Source organism: Rhincodon typus, chromosome 30 (assembly GCF_021869965.1).
Source record: "Rhincodon typus isolate 14 chromosome 30, sRhiTyp1.1, whole genome shotgun sequence".
In the NCBI taxonomy this organism is placed as follows: Eukaryota; Metazoa; Chordata; class Chondrichthyes; order Orectolobiformes; family Rhincodontidae; genus Rhincodon; species Rhincodon typus.
Genome location: NC_063361.1, coordinates 31155180 through 31171532, shown reverse-complemented (window position 1 = coordinate 31171532; position 16353 = coordinate 31155180). Strand labels below are relative to the sequence as shown.

The following is a 16353-nucleotide window of genomic DNA, read 5'->3' as shown; positions in this document are numbered from 1 at the left end:
TTTCAACTCTAGAGAGCTGAACTCAGCACCTTCTGTCTCAGCATTAAGAATGCTATTCATGAGTTTAGCTGACTGCATTCTACGTAGGAATTGTCATGGAATTTTAAATGGGGACACAACTGGCTTCTGAAAGGCACTGGGTAAGAATGTTTCAGTCAGGAGTCCTGCTCCTGCATTATTCAAAAGCAGTGATTGTGAAAGCCACCCTGCCCTGTCCGTTTAGAACAGAAGTGTTTGACTGTTTTTCTTGCTGACATTGGCACTTGCTGGTTAGTGTCATTGGGAGCTATAGGCCAGCCAATGTCTATAGAACTTAACACCGTGATGATTGAGTATCTTTAAAAAGGGCAAAACTGAAGGAATAAAATTAATTTACCATTTAATTAATATCTAGTAATTTAATTGAAATAGATTTCAATAATAAGTCACTTCTAAAAAAAAAAGGTTGGAATTTCAAAATTTTTAATTAAGTCCAGTATAACCCATCCTACAAACCAGAAACCATGGATTAGTGTGTACCCCAGCTCCTATGCTGGCTGATGAACACGTGATAATATGAATCAAAGAACTGTTTGATTACAGTATCACTCTAGCTAAACACAGTACAGTCAAATGACTTGCTTTTAACCTCTTCTTGTCAGTCTGACAATGTGCTGTCATCTCAAAGTTATCCAGTCTCAGTCCATGCAACAAACCACCACCACCAACTCCCTGCTGCAACATCCCAAACCCAACATCCCAAACCATTCCTTCCATCCTCAAACACAGTTGTCATTTATACCAGGCTGCAACAGTGTCTAACTGTTACTCAAAGGAAAGTTGAGCTTTGTTTACAACTTTTCAAACTTCTAACATTTTTTTTTCCAGGATTGATGAGCTTTTCCGAGTTTAAACATTCAGGGACTCGCTTGAACGCAGTCAATGCTTCACGATTTACTTTCTCAACAAAAGGCACAAAAGTATAGTTGGCACTCTGTTTTTACAGGATTCAGGAGAATAAATTTGGATCTAAGAAAAATTGGGTTATTTTTACAATCTCATCAAAACTGCTGTCACCTGAAAGTTTTCATTTCTTATTTATAGACTAATTACTTGATTCCATTCCCCCAATCTTCTCTGCTGGGGAAATGGAATCCACAAAGCTGTACAGTCAAAGAAAATGCGCACTGGAACAGAGATATAAAAGAGAAGACAGCAACAGTCAGCAATTATATCAGCAAAAGCTGCAAGAAGAATGGAGGCAAATAATTAACAAAAATAATAACCAATTCTGGCCTGGATCACAGATCTTGTCCACTTTATACTCACACTGCTGTCTTGGTTACTCAGCTGAGTATCTGAACTTCTCTTGGCTGAGATCTCTTGAGGTCCTTTGTAAGGAATAGACAACATCCAAGCCCAGATATAACTACTTACAGAAGGTACAAAACCAAAGCAGCAAAGGAAAAATGTGATCAGTTTTACCATCTCACACATAATTGGGGATGAAATGAAACTTCTTAATGGTAAAGCACTGGGTTGTGTTGTAGGTGAGGTTTCCTGGTGTTCTGAAGCTTGTATGCTCTTGGCTTTTTAAGGCTTCCGATATAATCTCTGCCCGATTAAATTGTTTGCTCTGATAATGGGAAGGAGGGGCAATTAGTTGTTAAGAGCTTAAGCTTAATGGGATGAGCAACCCAACTGATGTTGAATCAACAATGTGCTCAAACAAACACACTTCACCATGCTCCCAATCTTAACCGGAGTGGGAGTGGGGGTGGGGTGTGGGGGGTGTGGGGGGTATAGAGAGAGAGAGAGAGAGAGAGATAGAGTGGCTATCTTGTCACTATTAATGGTTTTGCACTCCACCCCCACCTATCTCAGCAGTCTCCCTGTTTGTTGATCCAGGTGGAGAACTATCATCAACTCCATTCTTCCCTGCATTTGCCAACATTCCTCAAACTGTGCAATCTCTTGTAAAATCATTTGAGAAACATGCCACCTCATTAGTTGTAATTATCACCTACTGAAAGTGGGGAATCGGATATCGAGGAACCATTTCAACAGAAGTATATAATCTACTTTTCAGTTATCAATGCACAGTAATATATAGTGGTTCATGTCAAAACAAATTATTTTACTTGCATAAATAAGGAGAAACTACAGCGGTAGAAGGTTCAGTAACTAAAGGACAATAATTTAAGGTCATTGGGAAGAGATCCAGGGTGAGGTGCGAAGTTTCTTTTTAACACAGTGAGTTGTTATAAACTCAAATGTACTACCTGAGATGGTGAGGGTCTGTCAGCTCACTTAGCTAGAAGAGTTGAGTGTGGTGTAGAATGAAGTCAACAGCAGAAGTTCTATCTCCGTGCCATAGTTCATGGAGGCCTTGGTCCTCACCCTACCTCACAATTGTGGAATGGTCACCCTCAAGCTGCCAATAACCAATTGTCACAAAGATAGAGAGAGCTGGAGAAACACAGCAACAGCTGTTGAGGGACCAAGACCACTTCCATCTAGAAGGACAAGGGCAGCAGATATATGGGAACACCACCACCTCCAACCTCCTTTCCAAGTCACTCACCATACTGACTTGGAAATATATTCACTGTCACTGGGTCAAAATCCTGGAATTCCCTCCCTAATGGCACTGTGGGTCAACCCACAGCAGGAGGACTGCAGCGGTTCAAAAAGGCAGCTCATCATCACCTTCTCAAGGGCAACAAGGGACGGGCAAGAAATGCTGGCCAGCCAACGACGTCCACATCCCACAAATGAACAGAAAAAAACGGTGTTAATGCGTCAAGACCAATGAGCGTGTCAGAACCAATTGTCTCTCTCTATCGGAGAAAGGTACCTACGGGCCTCCATCGCAGTCATGATAGGCTGGATGATCTCTTTTGGCAAGTAACAGTTGTGTGATTTATGGAATATGGCTCCTTACTGCTTTAAAGTGTGGTGAAAACACGTTAAATGATAACTTCGAAAAGGTAACATGATAAAAGCCTGAACGGTAAGAAAGTATTGCAGTGTATAGGGTATCTGGCTGATTGGATAGTTCTTTCAAAGGGCTATCATATGCAATGGCCGAATTACACCTTCTGTGCTGTATCAATCTGCCATTCTATGAATGGAATCCTTGTCTATCGTAGGTTCTTCTACTCAGCACTCATCAGAACCTCTAACTCATCCAAATCTGCTCTTCCCACATCCTGTCCGTCCCACACAATATCCCAGGATCCCTGTCCTTGCTCAAATCTGTTGGCCCCCAAGAATCAATTTCAAAGCCCCTATCCTTCTACAAACCCCTGTAAACCCTTGTTCATCTCCCCTCCTGCATGCATTCAATCATGCTTAGTCTGAACCAATCAGGTCTCTGGTCCCATGTGTACAAGGGCCTCTCCCTTCGTTGATGATAAATCTTGCAGCCACATCTGTCCCTCCCTGCGCGGCCTATCTGAACCTCTCCACATTAGTTTCATCTCTCCCTAGGCTATGCAAAATGAATAGACATAAAAATTGAGCAGTAACGTTCAAACATTTGGATGATTGAAGCCACCATATTTGATCCCAACCCACCAACAAATCACAACTCTCATGACTAATTGCAGTCCTCTCCATGTCTCAGGTTATTTGCAGCTTTGATGTCCTATTCAACCCTGAGCTACACTTAACTTGTACATTCTCTCCACCTCAAAATCCCCCAGCCCCCTAACATTGCCGAACTCTTCTCATAACCTAAAACCAACTTCTCATAGAATCCCTTGTATTGAAACAGGCTATTTGGCCCTTTGAGTCCACACTCATCCTCCAAAGAGCATCCCACCCAGATCCACCCCATACGCCTGCACTTCCCATGGCTAATCCACCGAACCTACACATCCCTGGGCACTATGTTCTGTGTATACACTATGGGCAATTTAACATGGCCAATCCACCTAACCCAACCTGCACACCTTTGTACTGTGGGAGGAAACTGGAGCACTGAGAGGAAGCCCAAGCAGACAGAGGGAGAATGCGCAAACTTCACACTGACAGTTGCCCAAAGGTGGAATCGAACCCAAGTAAAAACCAAAAGAACTGCGGATGCTGTAAATCAGGACCAAAAACAGAAGTTGCTGGAAAGGCTCAGCAGGTCTGGCAGCATCTGTGAAGAAAAAATCAGAGTTAATGTCTCGGGTCTGGTGACCCTTCCTCAGAACGGACCTGAAATGTTAACTCTGATTTTCGCTTCACAGATGCTGCCAGGCTGGCTGAGCTTTTCCAGCAACTTCTGTTTTTGTATCGAACCCAAGTCCCTGGTGCCACGGGGCAGCAGTGCTAACCATTGTGCCACCCTGTTGAAGCATTCCTCCAGTTCTCTGTCAATTCCACTATTCCAAACTGATTCCCCATTCTCCCCCACTGTCAGGTTCAGCCCACCCTCCTGCCTATACCACAGTGCAGGACACAAGGTTCTGCTCACCAATTTCAATTACAACTGTTGATTTATATTGGCTTCCAATGCCCTAAATTTCAAATTCTCATTCTTGGCTTAAATTATAAAATAATTTTTTCCCTTTTTCACAAAGCAGCCTTCCGCAGTCCTACAATACTGAACCACAATGCTTCCCTCAACCCTATCTGACTCCCTAGTATAGTTCCCTGGTGCGACTCCATGCTTTTTATCCATCGTCGACAGCCAGCTATGTCTTCAGTTGCTCAAGCTGCTGCATCTGGAATTCTTCCCTTAAATTCCCAAACATTTCCACCTCCTCCGTCTCCTTTAAGGCCCCCCTTAAAACCTCCATCTCTCATCACATTTTACTTGGTAGTCCCATCTACTATCTATTCCTTTGACCTGGCATTGCTGATTATTTGTTTAGTGAAGAGCCTGGGCCTAAATTTCCAAGTCAAGGGTGCTATAGAAATCCAAGTTGTTACGGGGGTAACCAATCCCGCCTCACAAAAGAACTACATTGAAGAGGAGAATAAAATAAACACTCCTGCACTTCTCCAGTTCTTACCTTATTCAGTCCCAACTCTTATTTCATTTATCCAATGACTGCCTGCCTGTAGCCATTAAAATCCTGAAACACTCTCTGTCTCTCCTTTCCTCTCGGGTACTCATCAAAATCAAAAACTTCGTCCAAAGCATTGTTCACCTGTTCTGAAGTCAGCTTATTTGGCCTGGTCTATATTTCTGACTGATTATGTGTTCACAAAGCACCCGGGGACAGTTAACAATGTAGAAGGTGCTATTTAAATGGAGCGGGTGTTGGTTAACTCAGGTGGCTCGGCAACTGGTTTGCAATACCCAAGGGGCACTATACAGCGTGGGTTTATATTCTTGCACTAGCTGAGCATGAAGGACTCTCCTTCTCAACCTCTTCCCTCACCTGAGGCATGGTGATCCCCTCGGGTTAAAATAGTACCAGTTGTCTCTCTCCATTCTGGTCAGTCCGTGGCAACTTTACCTGTTACCTTTTATTTTAAATGAAAAATTCCAGAGACGCTGAGGAAACTGCAGCTTTCTAATCGTTGCCTGGTGTGCACCTGCTCCAGTGAGCGGAAACAATAGGAACACTTTTCGTGCCACAACTTTTGTTGGCTCCCAATATTTCACTGAACAACTTGATGACATCTTTTTATTCAGGAGGAGCTCTTAGCATCTCATCACTTCAATGATTTTTGCAGAATATTTCCACAGAAAAGACCTGCACTGTCTCAGGTAATAATTAATCCAGCTAAAAGATTACACAATGAGATGGGGATAAGATCTTCCAAAATTCTTTCATGGGATGTGGGTGTCCCTGGCTTAGCCAGTATTCACTACTATACTTACTCACGTGAAAGGTTGCAAACAAAATATTGTATGACCACTTACTTGCAATGATCCAGGTTAATCTGCTGGCGTTAATGCAGGCAGGGCAAGCAAATATGAAGTAGGTTGAAGTAATTCTAGGGGCAGACGCCTCGGATCATTGCTATCTCTCTGTCTCCTCTTAGTCTGTTGGGAAATATTTGCACAAATGTCGTTCCCAGTGCAACACCAACCTTAACTCATTCAGATTTGATGATCTTAACACAATGACTAATGACCCAAAGGTAAACTGTTTGCCTGAATTTTTCTCTATCATTCTTAGCGCTTGTGTTTGCTGGAAGGCTTAACATATGGATTTGCCTAAACTCCCTTTAAGCTAAATATCAACAGCCCCTGAAGACAATGCACTATAATCTCTGTTACATTCTTAATTAAACAAACAGTGATTGGTCAAAGTGGCCAATTTCAGCAAAATGTGTTCATTTGATTTTGCTAAATTTGTGCAGGATTGGGCCAAAAATTCAGGTCAACTGAATGAGCAGGAGACAGTAGTGAATTGCTGATATTAATTATGCATTTAAAAAGGAGGAAAGCACAAAGTAAGGATTTGACTGTTGGAAAAATATGATTGAAGGAAGAAGCTAAGAGTGACTCTTGAAATCAAAAAGTAAGGGATGTGGATGAATTGTGTAGGATGGTGTTTGTGAAGATGAAGAGTGGAAAGTTTAGAGGGCCCCAGACATTGTCACATCAATCAAACTATAAGAGTTTGAAAGCAGAGCCAGGTTAGAAGCGACAGAAGGTTTATCTAGCAGATGAAAAATGCCAGAGAGACTGGACTCATGCTCCCAGATGTGTGTGCCAACATTAGCAGCTTTACTTTGATAAGTTACTGATGTCCCTTTTCTCCAGCTCCTTCCTGAACATGGTGCTTGGGATTCAGAATTATTCCGATTTCTTTTCAGTAGCCCAGCCAAGCAGTCAATCTGTGTGTGCCTGGCCAATAATCAGTGAGTAATAGTTTCACTCCACGCCCTGGACTTCTATAAAATAAATAGGATATAAGGGACATCTTCCCAGGTGACAACTGCTGACACCTTGTGGTATTTGCCACCACCATCACCATAGTACAAGGGAAGGACTGTTTCAGATATTTCACTGCTACCAGTCCTCCTTTGTCTTTGCTTTATCTTGAAACTATACAGTGATTAATGGGAGAGAATTTATCATCATCGAGTATCTACAGAAGAGGGACTATTTTTGAAAACACCAAGGTTTATGACATGATAGCAGTTTGTATGACTACATCTGGTCAGACATACTTACTCAGACCTTAGGGAGCTGGTACAGATACAGCTGCTCCCTCCAAAAGCTAGAGAATTCCTTGTCTCCAATCGTTGTCTGAGAGATATCATTACAACAAGTGGAGCCAAAATAACATGAACATTAACCCCTTCAAAATCATTATGTTATACAACAGTGTTAACCTCTGCCTGGATTTAAATGAGACAAATTGTATGAATTTTAATTCAATTAAAATTTACTATAAGTCATTCAAGCATTCTCCAATGCCACAATACAATTGATGTAGCTAAGAGTGAGGGAGACGTAGTTTATATCCAGCTGGAGAGAACTGTTCTTCAAACCCACTGCAAACTTTGTTCATTGAATCAAACCAAATCAACTCAGAAAGGCCACTGACCTGGAATGTAACGCAGTCGCTCACTCTCTGCTCCACTGGACATGCCGGGGACTTCCAGCATTGTCTCATATTTATTTGAGGAATTCAGTTTTTTCTTGCAGCAACGTGCAGATGGGGCCTCACAGAGCAGTCGACATTCCTGAGCTGCACTGTAATAAACCACCCCGTTTCCAAGACCAAACCATGCAGACAGTGAGGGAGGGCACACTCTGACATGAGCAAGCACAGATGGTGGGGTCTGTTTGTTTTGATCCAATAGGGTTGAAGGTGAAATTGTCACATAGATGGTGGTGCGTGTATGGAATGAACTGCCAGAGGAAGTGGTGTTGGCCAGTACAATTACAACATTTAAAAGGCATCTGGATGGGTGTATGAATAGGAGGGTTTAGAGGGATATGGGCCAAATGCTGGCAAATGGGACTTGATTAATTTAGAATATTTGGTCGGCATGGACTGGTTGGACCGAAGGGTCTGTTTCTATGCTGTACGGCTCTATGACTCTATGAAATCCCCAATTTCTAGGAATCATTCAAAATCATTCAGTGTTTTGAATCAGTAAACTCAACTCAATAGCACCCTCCAAACCTGTGACCTAGAAGGTCAACAGCACTAGGGGTAGATCACGTCGATATTTATTAAGAGACTTATCAAGATGCCCTCTGCCTCCTTATTTCCAAAGTGACATTAGCTTAGTAGACAATTAAGATTGTGATTTTACATCCATTAACGAATAAACACACTGAGTAGCAATTGACCTTATTTAGTTTTAGGAGGTAAGAGAGTTGGCTGGCTCAATGGAATGGGTTGACATGACTGGGTTGTTTGTGGGTTGGCAGGTGTTATGCCAAAGGGATTGACATTGAGGCCTCACCTATGTTACAAATTTTATCAATGACTTAGATGAAAGGACCAAATGTATGGTTACTAAATTTGCTGATGACACAATGGTAGGTAGAATGGTCAGTTCTGAAGAGGACATAAGGGGTCTGTAGAGTGATAGAGAAAAGTTAAATGAGTGGGGCCAAAAATGGATGATGGAATATCAAATGGGAAACTGTGACTTTGGCAGGAAGAAAAACAAGCAGCATATTATTTAAGTGGAGAGTGATCACAAAGCTCAGAGGGACAGAAGGATCTGGTGTCCCAGGAATGAACCTGATAAAGTTAGTATGCAGCTACAGCATATTAGGTAGAAGCCATGTGGAATGATCTCATTTATTACATGGGCAGTGAAAACTGAAAATAAGGATACTTTGCTGCAGACATATCGAGAATTGGTGAGGGAATACCTTAGGAATTGTGTACAGTTTTGATCTTCTTGTTTAAGACATTTGAATACATCAGAAGCAATTCAGAGAAAGTTCACTTGACAGGTACCTGAGATGAGGGAGGGGTCATTTATGAGGAAAGGTGAGAGAGGCTGGACCTGGAGTTTAGAAGCACAAGAGGAAATCTTATTGAAAGGTATAAAATCCTGAGGGGATTTAAAAGAGTGCATGCTGAGAGGAGGTGTATGGTTGTGGGAAAGACTGGAACTGTGGGACACAGTTTATAAAAGGGAAGAAAGAGAATTCAAAGAGAAGCAAGGGTATAGGACTGCAATATGTCTCTTCTTGGGCACATGCAGGCCATTTCTTTATGAGTCAAAATCCTTGATATCTCAATCGACGTTCTCTCTAAAGCTGTTCGGCTGCACGCATCAGCGTTCAGTTCAAGGTTCCTCACATAACAACTGGCATTGGCACAACAAACTCAGCGTTCACTTCCGTTCCTGGGAGCCGCCGCCACACATAGCCTTCGGTTGCCTGGACAAGCCAAAGCACTTTAGAGGGAATGTAGCTCCCAATCCAAGGTGTAAGCGACCTAAATTCAACAGAGTCTCTACCACCAACACAAGGGCAACCACAATGGGCTGAATATGCTGGCCTTGCCAGTGATGCCCACATTACAAGCAAAGTGGTAATAATTCATACAGTCACAGAGATCACCATGTCAGGTTTGCATCAGACCTCCACAGTTGACCTACCACTGCAGGATATTTGTTTCCGTGTTTGGACAAATGCAGCGTTTAGAAACTATTGTCAAGCAGGAAGCAAATACTAATTGCAGCTAAAACTGTGTAATCCTCCAGATTGAGGCTGGTCTATGGGTTCAGGTGCTTGTGTAATTTAGGATTGTTGACTGTCAAGAGGTGGAAATGGTTTAAATACAAGCTGTAAATGAGGCCCAGGATTTACAACAGAAGCAAGCAAGTGAAATGCTTCTTAGTCTGTTTACTGAGGAAACGACAATATTAAATGAACTAAAAGTGTACTTACAGGATGAGACACAAGACATTCAGCGTCAAGAAGCCGAGAAACTATTTCTGCAATTTCTCATAAAACATTGAAGTAAAAGCACAACACATTGAAACTGATCAGTGTGTTTATTGCACAGGCATTTGATGTGAAATTGTTCTCTGTAAATTTGTTCTTGACTTCACATTCAGGAGAATACTTCATTCTTGTACCATGACCAAACACATGTAAAATTGGAACATGCCTTTCAGTATGCTGAAAGTAGACAGAAAATATTCCGGTCAAAGAGATTCATGAGATTTCGGGTCAATTTTGAGATATATTCAATATCTTCAAGACATCGACAGCATACGAACAGCAAAAGGGTTCATGGATCCAAGTCACGACAGCCTGATGTTACAATGCAGCACTGAAAGAAATGAATAAGAGCACCAAGGCATTCAAGTGATACAGTTCAATGCTGGAGCATTTCGCTGCAGGTTAAGAAATCTTAATACAAATCACAGCGCCGGCTTTAGAAAGGCAACGTGACTCAACACTACTGATGTTTGGTTTAACTGGGGACGCCTCAGGGAGGAAAGGAGGGGGAAATTTAGTTTGTAGACAATGATCGTTGCACATACCCTTTTGTTCCACATTAAGAAAACAAAGGGAAAATCAGACAAAGTTGCGTAAGCCAGTTTTTAAAACATAGCCCTGAAATCCAAAATAGACAGCGCGAAATCATTGAGCGCAATTAAGAATCTCGATTGGTCCTACACGGCCATTTAAAGGATGGCAGGGAAATCAAACTTCAATCAGACTGGCTGCATGTCATGTAGGAGTGCTCCTGTTGATAGAGGCTCGCTCTGGCATAATCCCCCGCACCTTTGCTTTTGGCAGCTGAAGGGCTCACAGTTCACTGGCATGTTGCCGAGATGCTACAACGTGGCAATGAAAGTCAGAAAGGGAGAGACCTAGGCATTGACCAGGAGCAGTGCCGTGTGAGAGCATTGCAGTGCACATTGAGTCCTCAGTTCAAAAGCTATCACCCTTTTCTCCTGTTGTTGAGTCCATTTCAAGTCTGCTGCCTTTCAGCCATTTCCTGGCAGGCAGGGGCAGTTCTGATGCAAATGGTCGCGCAGGTCTCAAGTCACTTTGGGGATATATTCCAGACACACAGCAACTTGGCTGCACACAAACAGACGGAAAACGTGCATGACAGAGCCTCACTACCCATTTGTTACAACGCTGCGCTGACAGTCAGAGAAGGAGGGTAGTGTTGCCAGTCGGGGCACAGCTCAGTGGTCGAGCATTTGAATGCAGATCAAGAGGTTCCCCAGTTTAAATCTGGGTGCCCCCTTTTCAAAGGCTCTTGCGCACTCTTTAGGAACACAAAGAGAGTGTTTTGACTTGTTGGCCGTGGGGTCAGCACCTTTGACTCCATGCGGACGGGTGAAGCGCTGAGATTTGCAGGGCTCAGTTGTTGCAACGCTGCTCTGCACTGAATTAGAAAAACGAGCAGCAAAGCATCGAGTGCAGATGAGGAGTGTCGAGTTTCAAGCATAGGTTGTCCATTTTCCCTGTGTGGCCATTTCCAGGTGGGCAGAGTAATTTTGGTTGCAAACGCTCCGGCATTTGGGGATAAACTCCAGCATGTCTGTTGTGCAGAAACAGATGAAAAAGACAGAATTCAGAAGACAGAAGACAGAGTCCTGCTGGCTGTTTGTTACAATGCTGCGCTGAAAGTGAAGAAAGGAGGGCCTCAATTGTGCTGGGGGTGTAGCTCAGTGGTAGAGCATTTGACTGCAGATCAAGAGGTCCCCAGTCCAAATCTAGGTGCCCCCGACCTTACAGGCACCTGGACTCCCCTCCAACTGTGTTTAACTGTCTTCCAGAACACACCAGATGGCAATGGTGGGTCTGTTTTGGCATTAGCACGTTGTTTTACTCATGATACACATCACCGTTTTTGCAGAGATATGGTTGAAATGCACTGAGCACAGTGTGCTGCCATCCAATTTTTTGAAGGCTGCTCTGAATATCAAATAATTACAGACTGCCTTGGATTCGTGGTATCGCCCATGATAGCATGCTTGCGTGTAGATGCTGAGATTCCTCTGAATGTCTGTCTGTTTTGGTTTTGCAGGCAGCATGACAGAATTTGAGCTGTGATTCAGTGTTTATAACTGATTGTGTGTACACCAGATAGGAAAGGAAGGGGTGTTTTGACATTGTTGGCAATTACCTTCACACCTTCTTCTCTATGTTGAACTGTTTACCCGATCACATATCAGTGGCATGATGCCCAGCTGTTCCAATGCATGACTGAAACTCAGTAAGTGAGACAACTTTGCATTTACCCGTTGCATTGCAGTGTGCGTGCATTTGAGTGCAGATTGAGTGTCCCCAGTTCAAACGTTTGTGAACACATTTGTCCCTTCGTGCACATTTAAAATCTGCCTTTCAGTCTGTGTAAACTGTTAGAAGCATTGTTGGTGTGAATTTTCTTCCAGGGTCTGGGTCATTTTTGCGTTGTCCCCAATGTCTTCAGCACTTCGGCTTTTTTGAAAACATATTCAGTTCCCGTCAATCATCAGCTCTCCCTCTCTCTTTTCAAATTAAGTGCTTTGCCCATTGGTTTGATGTTGTCCTTCACTTATTCAAGTTAACACAGATGTTGGGTCCCCTCTTGGACTTTCTCTTCAAAGCAGGAATATTCTTGTTCTGCATATTGTCGAAGAATCTCTCATATATTGGAGGTATGGTTCGTATGTTTGCAGATGACACCACAATTGGAGGTGCAGCGGACAGCGAAGAAGGTTACCTCAGAGTACAACGGGATCTTGATCAGATGGGCCAATCAGCTGAGGAGTGGCAGACTGAGTTTAATTTAGATATGTGTGAGGTGCTGCATTTTGGAAAGGCAAATCAGTGCAGGAGTTATATACTTAATAGTAAGGTCCTGGGGAGTGTTGCTGAACAAAAAGACCTTGGAGTGCAGGTTCAGAGTTTCTTGAAAGTGGAGTCACAGGTAGACAGGGTAGTGAAGGCAGCGTTTGTTACACTTGCCTTTATTGGTCAGTGCATTGAGTATAGGTGCTGGGAGGTCATGTTGCGGCTGTACAGAACATTAGTTCGGCCATTTTTGGAACACTGTGTGCAATTCTGATCTCCCTGCTAAAAGGAGAGTGCTGTGAAACTTGAAAGGGTTCGGAAAAGCTTTAGAAAGATGTTGCCAGGATTGGAGGGTTTGAACTATAGGGAGAGGCTGAATAGGCTGGGGCCGTTTTGTATGGAACATCAGAGGCTGAGGGGTGACCTTATCGAGGTTTATAAAATCATGAGGGGCATGGATAAGGTAAATAGACAACATCTTTTCCCTGGGATTGGGGGAGTCCAAAACTAGAGGGCATATGTTTAAGGTGAGAGGGAAAAGATTTAAAAGGGGTCATAGGGGCAACTTTTTCACGCAGAGGGTGGTGCATGTATGCAATGAGCTGTCAGAGGAAGTGGTGGAGGCAGGTACAATTACAACATTTAAAAGGCAACTGGATGGGTGTATGAATAGGAAGGGTCTGGAGCAATATGGGCCAAATGCTGGCAAATGGGACTAAGATTTATTTAGGATATCTTGTCGGCATGGAAGAGTTGGACCGAAGGGTCTGTTTCTGTGCTGTACCGCTCTATGACTCTGACTGTATATCTGTCTGTGCTTTTCAATTGATCTGTTGCCTAGCCGAGGATAACAGGTCCACCAGCTAGCTTAGTATTTATGTCCACATAGTTGTCCTCATTTAGATTTATAATACAGGTCTAGATCCTCTCTTCCGTTCAAACGGATTATAAAATTCACTTGTGTTGTAATTGCTGTGACCTCGATGCCCCCTTACTCTGAGCTAATTAATGCAGCCAGTCTTATTACACAATACAAAGTTGAATGTAACCTGTTCTCTCGTCAGTTCCAGAAAATGCCGCATTAAGAAACTGTCTTGGAAACATTTTAAAAGCTGCTTATTTAGGCTATTGTTACAAATCTGATTTTTCCAGTTAACATTCAGACTAAAGTTCCCCATGATTATTGCTCTCCTTTGAGCTCAAGCATCCAATCTTTTTTTTATTGTATGCTTTGTCCTATATATCTGGCTACAGTTACAAGGCCTGTAGAGTGTTCTGACTTCTTTCTCTCATTATCCCTTATCTACACCCAAACTGATTCTGCTTCTTGATCTCCTGAACCAAGATCACGTCTAACTCTTGTGTACCTGCCGTCCTTAATTATCACCGCTCCCCGTTCATCTTTATTTGGATTCATTTTCTTCTTGAATATCATTCAACACTCCAAAGCTCGAACCCCAGGTATTCACAATATATTAATGATTTATATGAGGGAACAAAATGCAATATCTCCAAGTCATCATGCAGCCAAGTTTGTGTAATGGTTATTCAGTCATTTACTTCAAAATGTGTGATCAATTAGAATCATAGAATCGCGACAGTGTGGAAGCAGGCACTTCAACCCATTGAATCCACACTGACCCTCCGAACAGTATCCCACCCAGACCCATCCCCTACCCTATCTCTGTCATCCTGCATCTCCCATGGCCAATCCACCTAGCCTGCACATCCCTGGACACCATGAGCAATTTAGCATGTCTAATCCACCATAACCTGCATATTTTTGACGGGAGGAAACCAGAGCACCTGGAAGGAAACCCACACAGACACGGGGAAGAATGTGCAAACTCCACACAGACGGTTGCCCGAGGGTGGAATCAAACCCGGATCCCTGGCTCCGTAAGGCAGCAATGCAAATCACTGAGCCACCCTCAGCATTCGTAACAAAGTAAATTAATTTACTGTTACTTGACAACAGCCCCTCCGCAAACCACCTTCTGGAAGCAGTGACTGCACTGATGCAGCTCTTCACCACGTCAACCAATCAGCATCACCGCTCTGCTGCCCTCTTCCGGGTACTTGCCTTCGCTTGAACACGGAGGGTGTCTTGATGAAGTCCACGTTCTGGAAGCAGTGATCGTATCCAATCAATGCAGGTCAGCAGCAGTAAATCTATTCTCGGGCCTGTCTGAGTGACTGGGTGGTGAGTGTATCAGAATCGGGTTAAGGCTCAGCCTGGTGATCAAGATGTTATCAAGCATTTGGAAGAGTACCATGAGGTTTATTGCTGAAAATTGAGGCCTAAGCCATGAGGAAAAGACTGAGGAAAGATGGGCATCTTCACTTTCAGCGAAAGAATTCCAAAGGAGATCATAGACGAAAATATATTATTTAGCACCATTTGTGACTCCCTCCCACACAAATCGCTTTACTGACAATGAACTGGGGGGCTGCTGGCCTAGTGGCATTTTCGCTGGACTGTTAATCTCAAGACCCAGGTAATGTTCTGGAGAACCAGGTTCAAATCCTGCCATGCATGCCCTTTAGGGAAGGAAACTGCCATCTTTACCGTCAGAGAATCCAATGGTCCAAAACAAACGTATCTTTCAGAATTGAACAAAAAAAGGATAAAGAGTTGTTAAACCTTAATCTTACATTCTACTTTCTTCCACATCTGGTTCAAATCCTTTGCATAGTGTTCTGAGCAAAGTGCTGATGTACTGAAAGATGATGCATGCAGTGCCAATATTATGGAGAGAGCCGTCAAACTTCAACTGTGAGAAGTTAACGTGGCTACAGCTGCTGTAATCATGAATTAGACAATAATTCTGTATGATAGACATAAAGCCCCTTGACTCAGCTCTGCAGTTGACTCATTCAGAATGATATGGTTCATTGTGGTTAATGGTCCAATTTCCCTGGGAATGGAAAGCAGGAGAAAATCTAGAATGAATTGCAGAAATTAGTCAAGAGTGAACTTTATAAGACTTTGGTTAGGCCGCAATTAGAGTATTGCGTTCAATTCTGGTCACCACATTACAGGGACGATGTGAAGGCTTTGGAGAGGGTGTAGAAGAGGGTTACCAGGGTGCTGCCAGGATTAGAGGATATGAGCTCTAAGGAGAGGCGAGAAAAACATGGGTTGATTTCTCTGAAGTGGCAGAGGCTGAGGCAAAACTTGATAGAAGTCTATAAAATTAAGAGATGTATAGATAGGGTTGACGGTCAGAGTATTTTCCTCAAGCTGAAATGTCTAATACTAAGGGCCATGCATTTAAGGTGAGAGGGGGAAAGTTCAAAGGAGATGTGACGGGCAGGTTTTTTTACACAGAGCGTGGTAGGAGTATGGAATGTGCTGCCAGGGGTGATGGTGGAGGCAGATATGATTAAGGCATTTAAAGGGCTTTTAGATAAACACATGAATATGCAAGGAATGGAGGGATATGAACCAAGGGCGGGCAGAAGGGGTTAGCTTAATTTGGCGTCATGTTCGGCACAACATCATGGGCCAATGGACCCATTCCTGTACTGTACTGTTCTATGCAAAGACAAAGCTGCTGGAAAAGCTCAGCCGGTCTGGCAGTATCTGTAAGGTAAAAAAACAGAGTTAACGTTTCGGGTCCTGTTCTGAGGAAGGGTCACCGGACTCGAAACGTTAACTCTGTTTTTTTCTTCACAGATGCTGCCAGACCTGA

At 43.1% G+C, this 16353-nt stretch overlaps 1 non-coding gene across 1 annotated transcript; it reads left to right on the top strand.

The window, feature by feature from the left end:
- Nucleotides 1-11536: 11536 nt before the first annotated feature.
- Nucleotides 11537-11608, top strand: trnac-gca. The gene has a single exon. It is a non-coding gene; the product is annotated as a tRNA-Cys (tRNA).
- Nucleotides 11609-16353: the final 4745 nt, after the last annotated feature.